The sequence below is a fragment of the Callorhinus ursinus genome, unplaced genomic scaffold (genome assembly GCF_003265705.2).
Source record: "Callorhinus ursinus isolate GAN/ISIS: 27379988/994484 unplaced genomic scaffold, GSC_fseal_2.0 scaffold9, whole genome shotgun sequence".
Lineage (NCBI taxonomy): Eukaryota > Metazoa > Chordata > Mammalia > Carnivora > Otariidae > Callorhinus > Callorhinus ursinus.
In genome coordinates, this window is record NW_027397071.1 from 50,782,108 (window position 1) to 50,795,564 (window position 13,457).

The 13,457-nt window shown below is 35.7% G+C and overlaps 1 protein-coding gene across 9 annotated transcripts in view; it reads left to right on the forward strand.

Moving 5' to 3' along the window:
• DOCK7 (dedicator of cytokinesis 7) overlaps positions 1-13,457 on the forward strand; it is a 219,826-nt gene that overhangs the window by 75,349 nt on the left and 131,020 nt on the right. The window lies entirely within an intron of this gene.

Here is a 13,457-nt window from a genome sequence, read left to right on the forward strand (position 1 = left end):
GGCTGTGAGATTAAAACATTTGAACTCCCTGTTACTATATTTCCTTAGATGTTCTTATTAGCAGAGTCTAGCGTTCCATAGGAACCAGACTTATGTGGCTGCAGTGTGGTCCAGCAACTAATCAACGGTGTTTACTGATCCACTACTCAGAATACTTGACAGGAGGTTGTTGAATAGGCTTTCCAGGCTCCACTCCATAACTCTAAGGGTTCGTTTACTTATACTCCTTATGAATGAAGGCCCTTCACTTGTGAGTGCCTAGCCTGTGACTTGACATTGGGATAGCCAGCAGGGCAGCTCAGATGTAAGATTCCAGCCCAGACTTCCCCATCGTAGCATATTTCACCACCAAGTTATGCAGTTTCTGAGGCCAAAATTTTTGGAATCAAAGTGATTTCTCTCCTTTTCTTACTCCTCACATTTACTCCTCAAACAAGTTTTATAGGCTCTGCTTTCAAAATGTATCCCAAATCCCATAGTTCTTACCTTCTCCAAAGATTTTATTTATTTATTTGAGAGAGAGAGAGAGAGAGAGAGCAAGCACGCGCACACACACACCAGTGGGGGAGAAGGAGAGGGAGAGGACAAGAAGCAGACTCCCCACTGAGCACAGAGCCCCACATGGGGCTCCATGCGGGGCTTGATACAGGGCTTGACTAGGGGCTTCAGGCCGGGCTCCATCCCAGGACCCTGAGATCATGACCTGAGCCCAAGTCAGGTGCTTAACCGACTGAGCCACCCAGGCGCCCCTTACTCCTTTTAAAACTCTAGGCAAGTCACTATTGAGACCAGCACTGTCAAATAGAAATATAATGGGAACTACATTTGGAATTAAAAATTTTATAGTTCCCACATTAAAAAAATAAAAAGAAACCAGTGAAATTAATTTTAATTATGTTATTTAACCTAATATACCTAAAATATTATCATTTCAACATGTAATAAATGTAAAAAAGTGTTGAGCTATTTTACTTTTTTCTTTACTACAAAACGTCTTCAAAATCAGGTGTGTATTTTATGTTTAAAACACATCTCAGTTTCAGATGAGCCACATTTCAAATGCTCAGTTGCTGCATGGGGCTAGAGGTTAGCATATTGGACAGCTTCTGATCTCAGATTTTTCTGTACCTTTCTAATTTGATCATCTTCCTTTAACTCTGCCTAAATCAATTCTCAGCATTATCACCAGAGAGATATTTAAATGTTCTCAATCAGATCATTCATTCCTCCATCTAAAATCCTTCGGTGGCTTCCATCATAAGCAGAAAAAATGCTTTTTTTTAAATAACAGTCTTTAAGACTCTATATGATCTGGCCCCTGCCTGTCTCTAACTTCATATCCTGCTCTGCTTTGCTCATTTCACTTTAGCCTCAGTGGCCTTTTTACTCATCCTTGAACAAACAAAATGTCATTCTCCCTAAGGCTTTTCCATTTGTTCTTCTCTTTCCCTGATATGTTTTCCCCTATATTTTCATGTGGTTTGGTTCCTTATTCAGACATATCTGTGATAAAAGGTCACTGCCTTGAGAGGCTCCCTCTCATCACCCTAGGTAAAAAGATCCACGGCTTCTCTCCAATTCTTCACCCTTCTTTGTATTTATTCTTATCTAGCATCACATCATGTAGTTATATGATCGGGTTTTTTTTGTCTTTTTCATTATAATGTAATTAATGTAAAGGGAAGGGACTTGTCTGTTTCCATTATCACTTTATTTCCAGCATCTAGAATAGTATGTTAGCACATAGGCAGCACACAATAAACACTTATTCATTGAGTTGAGAAATAAGGAACTGGACAGTGGTATGAGAGTGGGATTTAGAGTCATAGAATTAGGGCTGTGATTTCTGACTCCACTATGCACTACTTGGTGACTTAGGACAAGTTACTTAATATATTGACCACTCAGTTTTCTTATTAATAAACTGTGAGGTCATAATTATACCTGCCTTCTCTTGTGAGGGTACAGAGTACAAAACACTGCATGTAATTGGCACTTAGTGTGAGTAAAATTTCTGCAAGTTAGGCTAAAGAAAATATATATTGCTTTTAAAAGAAATAAGGTATTATAAAATTATTCTTCTATAAATAATATATTTAAGTACTTACAAGCACATGGAATAAAGAAGTGATTATATAATCCAAAATTTGTATGAAACCATTTTGAGGTTATCAACTGGACCTCTTACCTAGTACAGGAATCTCATCCAGAGCATCCCTAACTTGTATTTATCTATCTTGCCTCTGCTTGGATTATTTCAGAGATAGAGAAAGTAGAAATCGGGGTCTTGAAGTGGTCTTTTCTTTCATTTTCCTACCTGTTTTTGTTATTTACATATTTGTATTTTTTGTTAAAAAGAATTGTATGAATCAAAAACTAATGATGTAGTGTATGGTCATTAACATAACATAATAAAAAAAGATAAAAAGAATTGTATGAATATACTTAAAAGTTCGTGTAAGTACTGTAGGCTTAAAATTAAAAACAGAGGTCCTTCATCTTATTCCTACCAGCCTTTCCCTACTTTGATGTCTAATTTTCAGTGCCAATCACTGGTAACTCTTTTTGCTCCTTCTTTTGGTATTTTATTCCTTGTTTTCTAAACAACATATTAGTGCTATTTCTTGATTCTTGTTCAGTTTTAAATATCCATTTATTGTTATATTAGATGAAGATTTAACTCTTACATCTTCCTTCCTAAAAATACATGTACTTGCATAAATTCAGAAAAAAATACGTATTCTTGTCATCTCTTCCATATGTATATTCCAGTTTTTCATTAAATCAGTGTTAATTTTTTTAGATGTTTGTGATTCTTATGTAACTAGTTTTGCAGTGGAGCCATGAAGATTACTATGATTTTATTCCTGCATTTGATTTATATTTATATAGCTTTTTGTTTTCCTGAAATGGTTACATTATTTAGTTTCCCTACTTCTCTGTGTGTTACTGCTAAAATTCTCTAAAGCTTCTTGCAATACAGCAAAATACATCAGATAATCATTTCCTGTCTTGCAGCTTCCTTAGTTCCCCTTGCAACTAAATTGGAAGTGTGGCCAAGGGAGTTTCTGAGGCTCGCTAGGCTTACTGTACAGTTGCCATCTTGGAGCCTGTTTACCATGATCCTGGAAATTCTCTTTGCATTTCTTTTGCTATGGAGTCTTTATTTCCTGTATATTGTTCTTTCTTGTTTTACTCATTTTACTGACAGCCTTCAGTAACTTCCTGAAACAGGGTGTATGGGAGTAAATTTTCTGAGACTTTTACAAAAGTATGTTTATTTTACCTTTACTCCAGAATTACTGATTTTGCTGGAAACAATATTCCAAGTTGTAAATTATTTTCTGTCAGGATTTTGAAAACATGACACAACTGTCTTCTGGCCTTAAGTGATTCTTTTGAGTGGTCCAATATACTTTTTTTTTTCAAAGATTTTATTTATTTGAGAAAGAGAGATAGAAAAAAAGAGAGAGGGTGTATGAGCAGGGGCAGAGAGGCAGAGAGGGAGAAGCAGACTCCCCGCTGAGCAGGGAGCCCAATGTGGGGCTCAATCCCAGGACCCTGGGACCATGACCTGAGCCAAAGGCAGATGCTTAACGACTGAGGCACACAGGTACCCCCCCCAGTATACTTCTGATTGCTAATCCTTTGTTGGTATCTTTTCCTTTTTTGAGTTGTTTTTTTTTTTTACCCTTGGTATTCTGAACTTTCATGTGATGTGCTGATACGATAACATTTATTTAGTGCTTTATAGTATTTTATTTAAATTGTTCTCATTTAAATTAATTTATTGTCTCAGAGGAATCTTATAAATTATATAATTCTGGCAGAATTGTTACTTACCTTTTATTTACTATAAATAAATAAGAGATAAGAAACTTATCTGGACTTGAACCCAGGTCTTATTTTCTGTATTCTTCATCCTTTGGGATGGGATGATAGTACATCCAGCATTTATAGTTATTGACAATATGAATAAAATTAAAGTTTCTTCTTGCTAGATAATTGATTGCTACATTTTTATTAAAGCAGGCAGAACACCTTTATTTACCTTATTATTTGCCTCAAAATGTGCCTCATTATTTATCCTTGTCTAATAATTTTTTTAATGCCTTATAATTGAGCTAAGTATGACAGTTGATAGAAATGTTATCCTAGGGTATTATGTATATGAAGGGCCGGAAGAGCAAATCTAGACATGTTTTAGGACTTGAATGGAAGTTGGGTAGAGAGCTTATCTCAAGTGAGAAGACATCTTACTGAATGAGATAGCCTATTGTTTTCTCTCAATTATGTATCCAGTTTTAACCCAGTTTTACTCTGGGGAAGAAGAAAAAGTTAACACACCAAAAGATTTAAGTGGACTTTATAAAGTATAAATTAGGATGGTTTTACTGTATGAGCTTATAGAAATTAAGTAAACATGTATCAGTAGCTGTTTCAGGTAACTTGTTTATTTGTGTTTGATTTTGGTTTTTATAATTGAATGCTTTACCATTTAAAGTGTTTAGCATCAGTAAAGATCATTGATTGTCCAAAAACTGTAATTATTTTCTATTTTGGCAGTAAACTTTTCAGGTATAAGAATGAATTCATAGCTAATTAGCTTGAGAATGATCTGGAGAGATCTTTTAATGCATCTCAGTGCCTTTGGCTTGGACTGTATCTAAATACTCTATTAATTAAAGAGTCGATACTCATCCCAAGCATTATTAGTGCAAGTAACATTGTAGGCAAAAAACGATTCATTAAATGTGAAAGAAGAACTGTTCTTCTCTCATGAGTGAGCAGTTTATTCCCAGAGAATAGTAGAACTAGCTAAACTTATCAATAAGATTAGGTTTATTTCTGTTAAACATTTATTGAAAACAAATACTGCTTTAGGTTCTAATATTTTTCATCAAAATAAATTGGTTTCAGGTTAGAATTTTATATAATCTTTTTTATCTTATGTATTGCCTTTAAGGATCTCATGTAAAATACTTTAACTCATTAACAAACATTGTAAATTGTAATATAGGATGTCAAGTTTGCTAAGTTTCTTAGGGTACAGAAAGGATCATAATGCTTTGTTAGTAATAGGTGAAAACTGTTGAAGCAAGAAGGATACATTGTTTAAGAAAGAGATTAATAATTTTGTACTGTAAGAGTATCTTCAAAGAAGTAAAGAAAGTTAAGTACAGGAGAACATAGAAGTAGAATTATGGTTTCTATACTTTGTTGATATTTTTCCTGTTGTTACTCGTTGGCCAAAAAAAGTTTCTTTCATTTTTAAAAAAGAGTGATTCTAAAGTTGATTGTATGCTTTTTTTTAAACCAATCTCTGAGTTATAAAAAGAAAGAATAGTTTTTGTATTACTTGAAATGATATGACTCTATGCATATTTTATGAAAAATTGGGAAATGGAGCCATATTTTGCAACCATATTTAATTTTAGGAGTTATCTAAAATTGGAGATTGACTGGTTTTCCTTCTTTTTACATGGGGATAATAAAAGTTCCTATATCTTAGAAATTTGTGAGGATTAAATAAGATAATACATATAAAGCTTTTTGCAAAGTGCCTGACACATATTAAATGCTCAAGAGAAGCTGAGTCATTATTATTATCATTGGCTTTATTAGATTACATTTATCTAAGCATTACACAACTGGAGAGAGAATAGTTTGAAAGCATAGGGGTTCTGGGCTTTTGGGGTATAATTAGATAAGAAAATGATTTTAAAAGGGGGGTTATCAAAGTTAATAGTAGCCTGCTTTGTATTATTACTTGAGCCTTCAGTGCCCATGTGACCTGAATATTAAATCATATAGATTGCTTATTCTACTTAATACTTTTAAAAAATTATAGTCTCGTGGACAGCTAATATTTTTAGGAATTTATTAGTTTGTTTAAAAAAAATAACCCTGGGGCGCCTGGGTGGCTCCGTCAGTTAAGCGTCTGCCTTCGGCTCGGGTCATGATCTCGGGGTCCTGGGATCGAGCCCCACATTGGGCTCCCTGCTCCGCAGGAAGCCTGCTTCTCCCTCTCCCATTCCCCCTGCTTGTGCTCCCTCTCTTGCTCTGTCTCTGTCAAATAAATAAGTAAAATCTTAAAAAGAAAAACAAACAAAAAAAACCTTTATCGTATCTAGAAAATCTCGCATAGAAATAATTCTAGAATGACAAAAGGGGGATGTAGGAAACTTCAGAAATCAGCTAACATACAGATATCATAAAATATTTGCATAAGTTTCCATATATATTTGCCAACTAAATTGTTGCTGGATCATAATAGTATTCTTCTAACCCAGTTTGAATTCTTCTTCTTTTTAAACTTTTAAGGAATGTTTCACGGTAAACCATAATTTCAGGTAATACACACTAGTGGTCATTATACAAATCTATATGTGTACATTTTCCCAGTGAATAATGTTTAAAAAAAAAAGGTGAAGTTGACACTGAGACTCCTTGTACTTTCTATACCATCATTATTTCATTAACTGTGTGTAGCAACCTGCATAGAACCAGTGTTATTAGCTGACATTCCAGAGGGATCATATTTGCAACTGAAAAAACAAGAAATTTAAGCATTTTTAATGTGGGTTTTAAGAAAATATTTGCACATCGTGGGGCGCCTGGGTGGCTCATTCAGTTGAGCATCTGCCTTCGGCTCAGGTCACGATCCCAGGGTCCTGGGATCGAGCCCCGCATCGGGCTCCCTGTTCGGCGGGGAGCCTGCTTCTCCCTCTCCCTCTGCCTGCCACTCTGCCTACTTGTGCTCTCTCTCTATCTCTCTGTCAAATAAATAAATAAAATCTTTAAAAAAAAAGGGGGGGGCGCCTGGATGGCTCAGTCGTTGGGTGCCTGCCTTTGGCTCAGGTCATGATCCCAGGGTCCGGGGATTGAGCCCCGCATCGGGCTCCTGCTCTGGAAGTCTGCTTCTCCCTCTCCCATTCCCCCTGCTTGTGTTCCCTCTCTAGCTGTGTCTCTCTCTGTCAAATAAATAAATAAAATCTTAAAAAAAAAAAAAAAATATTTGCACATTGTATTTATTTTTAGTACAAAATTTGAGTGTATTTTAGAGTCTCATGGGGCAAAAATTTTAAAATATTATTGTCTGAATGAATGGATATGATTGAAGCAAACATTTGACTGAGGTGAGAAAACAGGTTAAAAAGAACTATATTATGAAAATGACAGATTTCCTATCACTTAACACTTTTACCTCCAATATTTATGGTTATTATCAGACAATGTAGAAAAAGCTGTCTAAAAAGGTATACATGTAAAAAATATATATGTTTAATTTGTTATTTTTATATTTTTAAAAAACATGGTTTTAAAGAAATTATTGTGATTTCTCAAAGATACTTTAAAAAAGTCTCTTATTAAGCTATACCTAAAATTTGAGATTTTTGTATTTAAATAACACCCCCCCCACACACACACACATTGTTGGTTCATTGTAGAGTATTAATCCAGGAGAGACCTGGTCTTTTCAAATCCTCTATAGGGGTGAATGAAGGCACACAGATAATATGGCAGTTTGTAGCTAATGTCATGCATTTCTTATTGTGCCAAACAAATGAAGATTATTTACATTAAACGCTTGCTTTATCAAGGAAATAGTTATCACAGTATCATAGAAAAAATACTAGTGCAGTTGTTACATTAAGATAACCAAATAGGGCACCTGGGTGGCTCAGTTGATTAAGCATCCGCCTTTGGCTCAGGTCATGATCCCAGGGTCCAGGGTTCCGGACTGTGTCAGGCTCCCTGTTCAGTGGGGAGTCTGCTTCTCCGTCTACCCATTCCCCCCTGCTTGTACTCTCTCTGTCTCATCCTCTGTCTCTCAAGTAAAATATTTAAAATAAAAAGATAACCAAATAATAGCAGTGGGGAAACTTTATTTTATTGAGTATCTGAAATCATCTGAAAGTTAGATACTGGATTGTGTGTAATGTTATTCGTGTTCCAAATTTGTACTTGACTTCCATTGTTGAATTCGAGTTATAAAGATCAAGGTATAATCTAATTGAGCAAATGCTGTGTGTTCGGTTTTTAAGAGCTGCGTCACACGTCATTCTATTCTTAGTGGGATTGTTAGAATTGGCCTCTTTTCCAGAGTTTCCTTAGTTGCAATCACCTACTGAACTTTCATCTTTGTTTTTCTTCCAATTTTTAGAAAGATGGTATCTAGCAGATATTGTGTTACTAAGAATATAAGAATGAATGCAGTGGTTCAGACCTGGTAACAGTGTAAGAAACAAAATGAAGGGGCGCCTGGGTGACTGAGTCGGTCAACCGTCTGCCTTTGGCTCAGTTCATGATCCCGGTGTCCTGGGATCCAGCCCCACATTGGGTTCCCTGCTCAGCGGGGCGTCTACTTCTCCTTCTCCCTCCGCCTTTCCTCCCCAGCTTGTGCTCTCTCTCTCTCAAATACATAAATAAGAAACAAAGCGTAAAGACGCCATTCGTTTTGATCTGGACCTTGGTTAGCAGTTAGGGCTATGCCCCATACATATCTTTTTTTTTTTTTTTAAAGATTTTATTTATTTATTTGAGAGAGAGAGAATGAGAGATAGAGAGCACGAGAGGGAAGAGGGTCAGAGGGAGAAGCAGGCTCCCTGCCGAGCAGGGAGCCCGATGTGGGACTCGATCCTGGGACTCCAGGATCATGACCTGAGCCGAAGGCAGTCGCTTAACCAACTGAGCCACCCAGGCACCCCTGCCCCATACATATCTTAATAATCCTTAGTAAGCTTGTAGGTTTACTAATCTGAATATAGTCTTAAACTTTTTATAATGGGAAATTACAAACATATGCAAATGTAAATAGAACAGTAAAGTTAACCTCCATTGTCATTCTTTTTTTCTTTTCAAATTCTTATTTAAATTCTAGTTAGTTAACGTAAACTTTTTTTATTAAGTAATCTCTATGCCCAGCATGGGTCTTGAACTCACAACCCTGAGATTGAGAGTTGCATGTTCCACTGACTGAGCCAGTCAGGCTCCCCTCTGTTGTTTTATCTATTACTTGTTCCCTTTTTTCTTGTAGTATTTTAAAACAAAGCCTAGTCATTATATCATTTCACATGTCAATCCTTCCGTATGTTTTTTTTTGTACTATGTTATGTTAATTACCATACATTACATCATTAGTTTTTGATGTAGTGATCCACGATTCATTGTTTGCGTATAACACCCAGTGCTCCATTCAGTACATGCCCTCTTTAATACCTGTCACCAGGCTAACCCATTCCCCCATCCCCCTTCAGTATGTTTTTCTGAGTAGTTCAATAAGCTTATTACATACTGATTGAATTTTTTCCCTAAACTTTTGTTTCTAGAAACAGATTGGCCAGTCAAAAGTAAATGTATACTGTTTATATTATGACCCATGTAATTATGATTCTTGAACTAGGTCATATTATGATAGATCTTGCTTTGGACTTGGGTTCTTAAAATTTTTTTTGTCATGGTACACTTGCAGTCTTGTGACTCCGATGATTCTCTTTTTTGGAATAATGTTTTTAAATGCATAAAATAAAATACGTAGTATAACAAAAGAAATCAATTGCATTGAATTATAATTATTGAGATATTAAAGTTCTGATGCAAGTTTCTTTATGAATGAATTAAAAAATACCTAGCCACAGGTCTAAAAGTTACCATATTTTCTAAGCAGTAATAAGCATGTGACAATATTCTGAGATATCTGCAATAGTTGTGAGACAAAAATATGTATGATTTCTATTAATGACAAATTCTCCTGTATTGCTAATACTGGTATGGGTAGTTTCCTACATTCAAAATTTAAAGAAGTGCAAATTTCAGTGAAAACAAAGGAGTATTTTTCTTTCCATTCAAGTTTATGGTCCCCTGCTTTAGAGAGTATTAGTTTTTGTGTTTGTTTTAGTTTTCATGGGTGTCTCAAGCTATTGCTACATACTCTGCTGTTCTGGTTTTGCCCTAGATATATCACTGTAGGTTTTAGTCTATCTTAATTGATACTAGTTTTAACTATAAAAGTTTTTGAGTTGAGAACTCTGTTTCCTAACATTTTTACATAGCCACCCATGAATTTTTAGTTAGGGGCTTGTATTTGAGTGTGAGGAGTATTATCTCAGATTCTGAGGGAAGGAGTAAAGTTCCAGGAATGGTAGCAGAATAGGAGAGCAGTTTTGTTCTATCATGAGAATTAGAATATTTTTAGTTTGGAAAAATTTGTACACATTACATACTTAAAGCGGTGTGGAGTGATATCCAAGATCTAGTTTTTACAAGTATATACATTTGCTTAGAATTTTATAGTTCATAAAACCATTCAAATACCCTATTTTACTTGATTACAACAACCCTATGAAGTAGATTTGGCAAGATTATCATTATTCCCATATATGGGATTTGGAGACTGAGGCTTATTTGGAGACTGAGGCTTAGTTGCTTATTTGAAGATAAGTAGTTATAGCCTTACCTTTTTAAGGTTGTAGATTATCACTCTTTTAGATATACCTAATCATTTTGTTAGATCTGTGATTGTTCCCAGGGTTAAACAAGTGAATTTAGAAAAAGTTTTTCTGTTTGAGATGGCATCCTTGATTTTATATTTTCTAAAATGTCATTGAACCTGATTTTATAAAGGCACACTATGGGAGGTTGTTAATCCTACTTTCATGACCTTGAACTCAACATTTCACACCAGTTGAGTAATTTTGTTCTAGGTGATTTGCCGTGAGAACACTTTGGACTTTGATAAGAGGACCAACCGTTTGGTCCTTTTTTTTTTTATTTTCAAAACTACTGTGTTGGATGATCACTTAGGAGTACATACATCAACGCAGTGCTGTGGTTGTTAGTGATGGGAAAAATCACAAGGAAATTTATTTTATAACAGAAGGTGAAATATGTAACAGTGCATATTTGGAATAGGTTTTATAAAGGAGGCAAATAGTAGGAACTCAAATACTGTTTAATGCAAATATTTTTGATTAACAAACAAGGTAGTTGATTTCCATGAGTTATGCTCTTAGGAAGAAAAGATACAAGCATGAGAACATGCTGATTATAAAATGACAGAGAATAAACAGGTTATACAAAAATAGGTAACCCCAAAATGAGAAATGTGTATACTTGCTCTCAGTAAAATTTACACTGGTTCAGATTGAACTCTTGGTATAGAAATTTGGCAGTGATTTACTCAAATCAAGGAGATAGACTATCTTTTTGATGCTCTTGGAGCTTTTATTACTATTTTTAACAATTTCTTTTTTTAATTTTTTTAAAGATTTTATTTATTTGACAGAGAGAGACACAGTGAGAGAGGGAACACTAGTAGGGGGAGTGGAGAGGGAGAAGTAGGCTTCCTGCTGAGCAGGGAGCCCAATGCAGGGCTCGGTCCCAGCACCCTGGGATCATGACCTGAGCTGAAGGCAGATGCTTCATGACTGAACCACCCAGGCGCCCCTCTTTTTAACAATTTCTGTTATGATTTGCCATATGTACTTTTCTGTCTTCATTTGTTAAGTGCCAGTTGAGGGGTACAGACAGTACTGCTGCATGGTTTTAGAGGGTGGAGCCCCATTTACAAGGATATTTGTAGAGGAAGTGAGATCATTTATACCTTCAAGTATAAATAGGAGCTAGCCAAATAGAAAGGTGTATAGAGGCATTCTAGACAAATGGAATGGCATTAGGAAAGTATACAGGGGATGTTTAAAAGTAGGTAATTATGATAAGAGCTAAGGGTTTGTGTTGGGCAAGAAATGGGTAAAAAGTAATTTGGGGGCGCCTGGGTGGGTCAGTCGTTAAGTGTCTGCCTTCGGCTCAGGTCATGATCATAGGGTCCTGGGATCAAGCCCACATCGGGCTCCCTGCTCAGTGGGAAGCCTGCTTCTCCCTCTCCCACTCCCCCTGCTTGTGTTCCCTCTCTCCCTGTGTCTTTCTCTATCAAATAAATAAATAAAATCTTTAAAAAAACAAAAGGTAATTTGGGGTCAGATTATACAGACTCTTGAATATCTGGAAGAGATTTGGATGTTTTCTGTAGGCTTCTGCCCTTCAAATTGGGGTACACGTTCTTGCTGTATAGGGTATGCAGGTCCACAGGATAAACATAACACACCTTCCAGGAATATCACTTTTTAGAAGATTTGGGGAGGAAATAACTATTTATAAATGAAGATTTATAGAGTAGAAAACACATTTCAAATGCAATTTTAAGATAAATTGTAAGATTTAAGGTAAAATCCTAATAAGATCATGAAAGAAGTATGGGCTTATATAAAGCCATTTCATCCTCTAACTCTAGAATTGTAAAGATACGTTGTCAGTATCCTCAAGCTGTTCTACTCTTTTTTTAAATTTTTTATTGTTATGTTAATCACCATATATTACATTAGTTTTTGATGCAGTGTTCCATGATTCATTGTTTGTTCATAACACCCAGTGCTCCATGCAAGCTGTTCTGCTCTTTTAATAGACACATTTGAATGACACAGGTCAAAGTAGTATGTAGCCATTATAAATTTGTTTTAGGAAAATTGAAGGAAGATAGACCTAAACTTAGGAGACCAGGCAGGAGACTATTCAATAGTTTAAAATTCAGGTTAAGAGCAGGCCTTGGTAGGGTAGAAAGCATATCATATTAGCAGTCTTTTCAAAAGAAGATTGTATTCAATATAGTGGCTTATGATACAGGAGCAGTGGTTCGCAAAGTTAAGTAAAAAGCCGAGATGTCTCCCAGGTTTTAAGCTTGGATGGCTGGAAGTGTGGTGGTACCATTAATGGGTACACAGAGGCAAGGAAGAGTGTGATGGGGTATAGAAATGGGGGAAGGACCAGCAGAGGTGGCAGGGCTTTGATGAATTTATTTGATATGTTGAATTTGAGGAGACTGTAGGATATCAAAAGGAAGAATGGCAGATAGGCAATGTTAAGAAGGGGTACTGGAGAGAGATCTGGGAATAATATGTAAATTTGGGAACTTTACTCATGGAACATAGACGTGTCCATGAGAGTAGATAGAATTTCTGAGGATGAGAGTGGAAGAGATTTTTGAAGATTGTACATTGGCCCAAATATGTCACATACTAGGAGGGAATTGGGCTATAAAAATGTATTCAGGTTAGGGATAATCCTTGGAGAATATAGTCATAGTGTGGAAGCAAAATGAGGGTCAAGTTTGAAAAAGGAATATTGTTTATTAGTAAGTTAGCGGAGAGAGCCAAGAGAATGTGGACTGAGGAAAGGGCATTAAATTAGACAATTGTGAGTTAGTGGTGTAATTAGAATACTTGGCAAAGGAGTGAGGACAGAAGGACACAATTTGTGAATCGTAAAAAAAATCCTTTCTCTACCAGAATTATCTCTCAATCTGAGCATATTTTATACAGAAAAAACTCAGTACTCCTAAAAGGACCAAAATGAAACATGTTGTGTAAGAATTCTAAAAAACTGGAGAACAAATAGAAGAA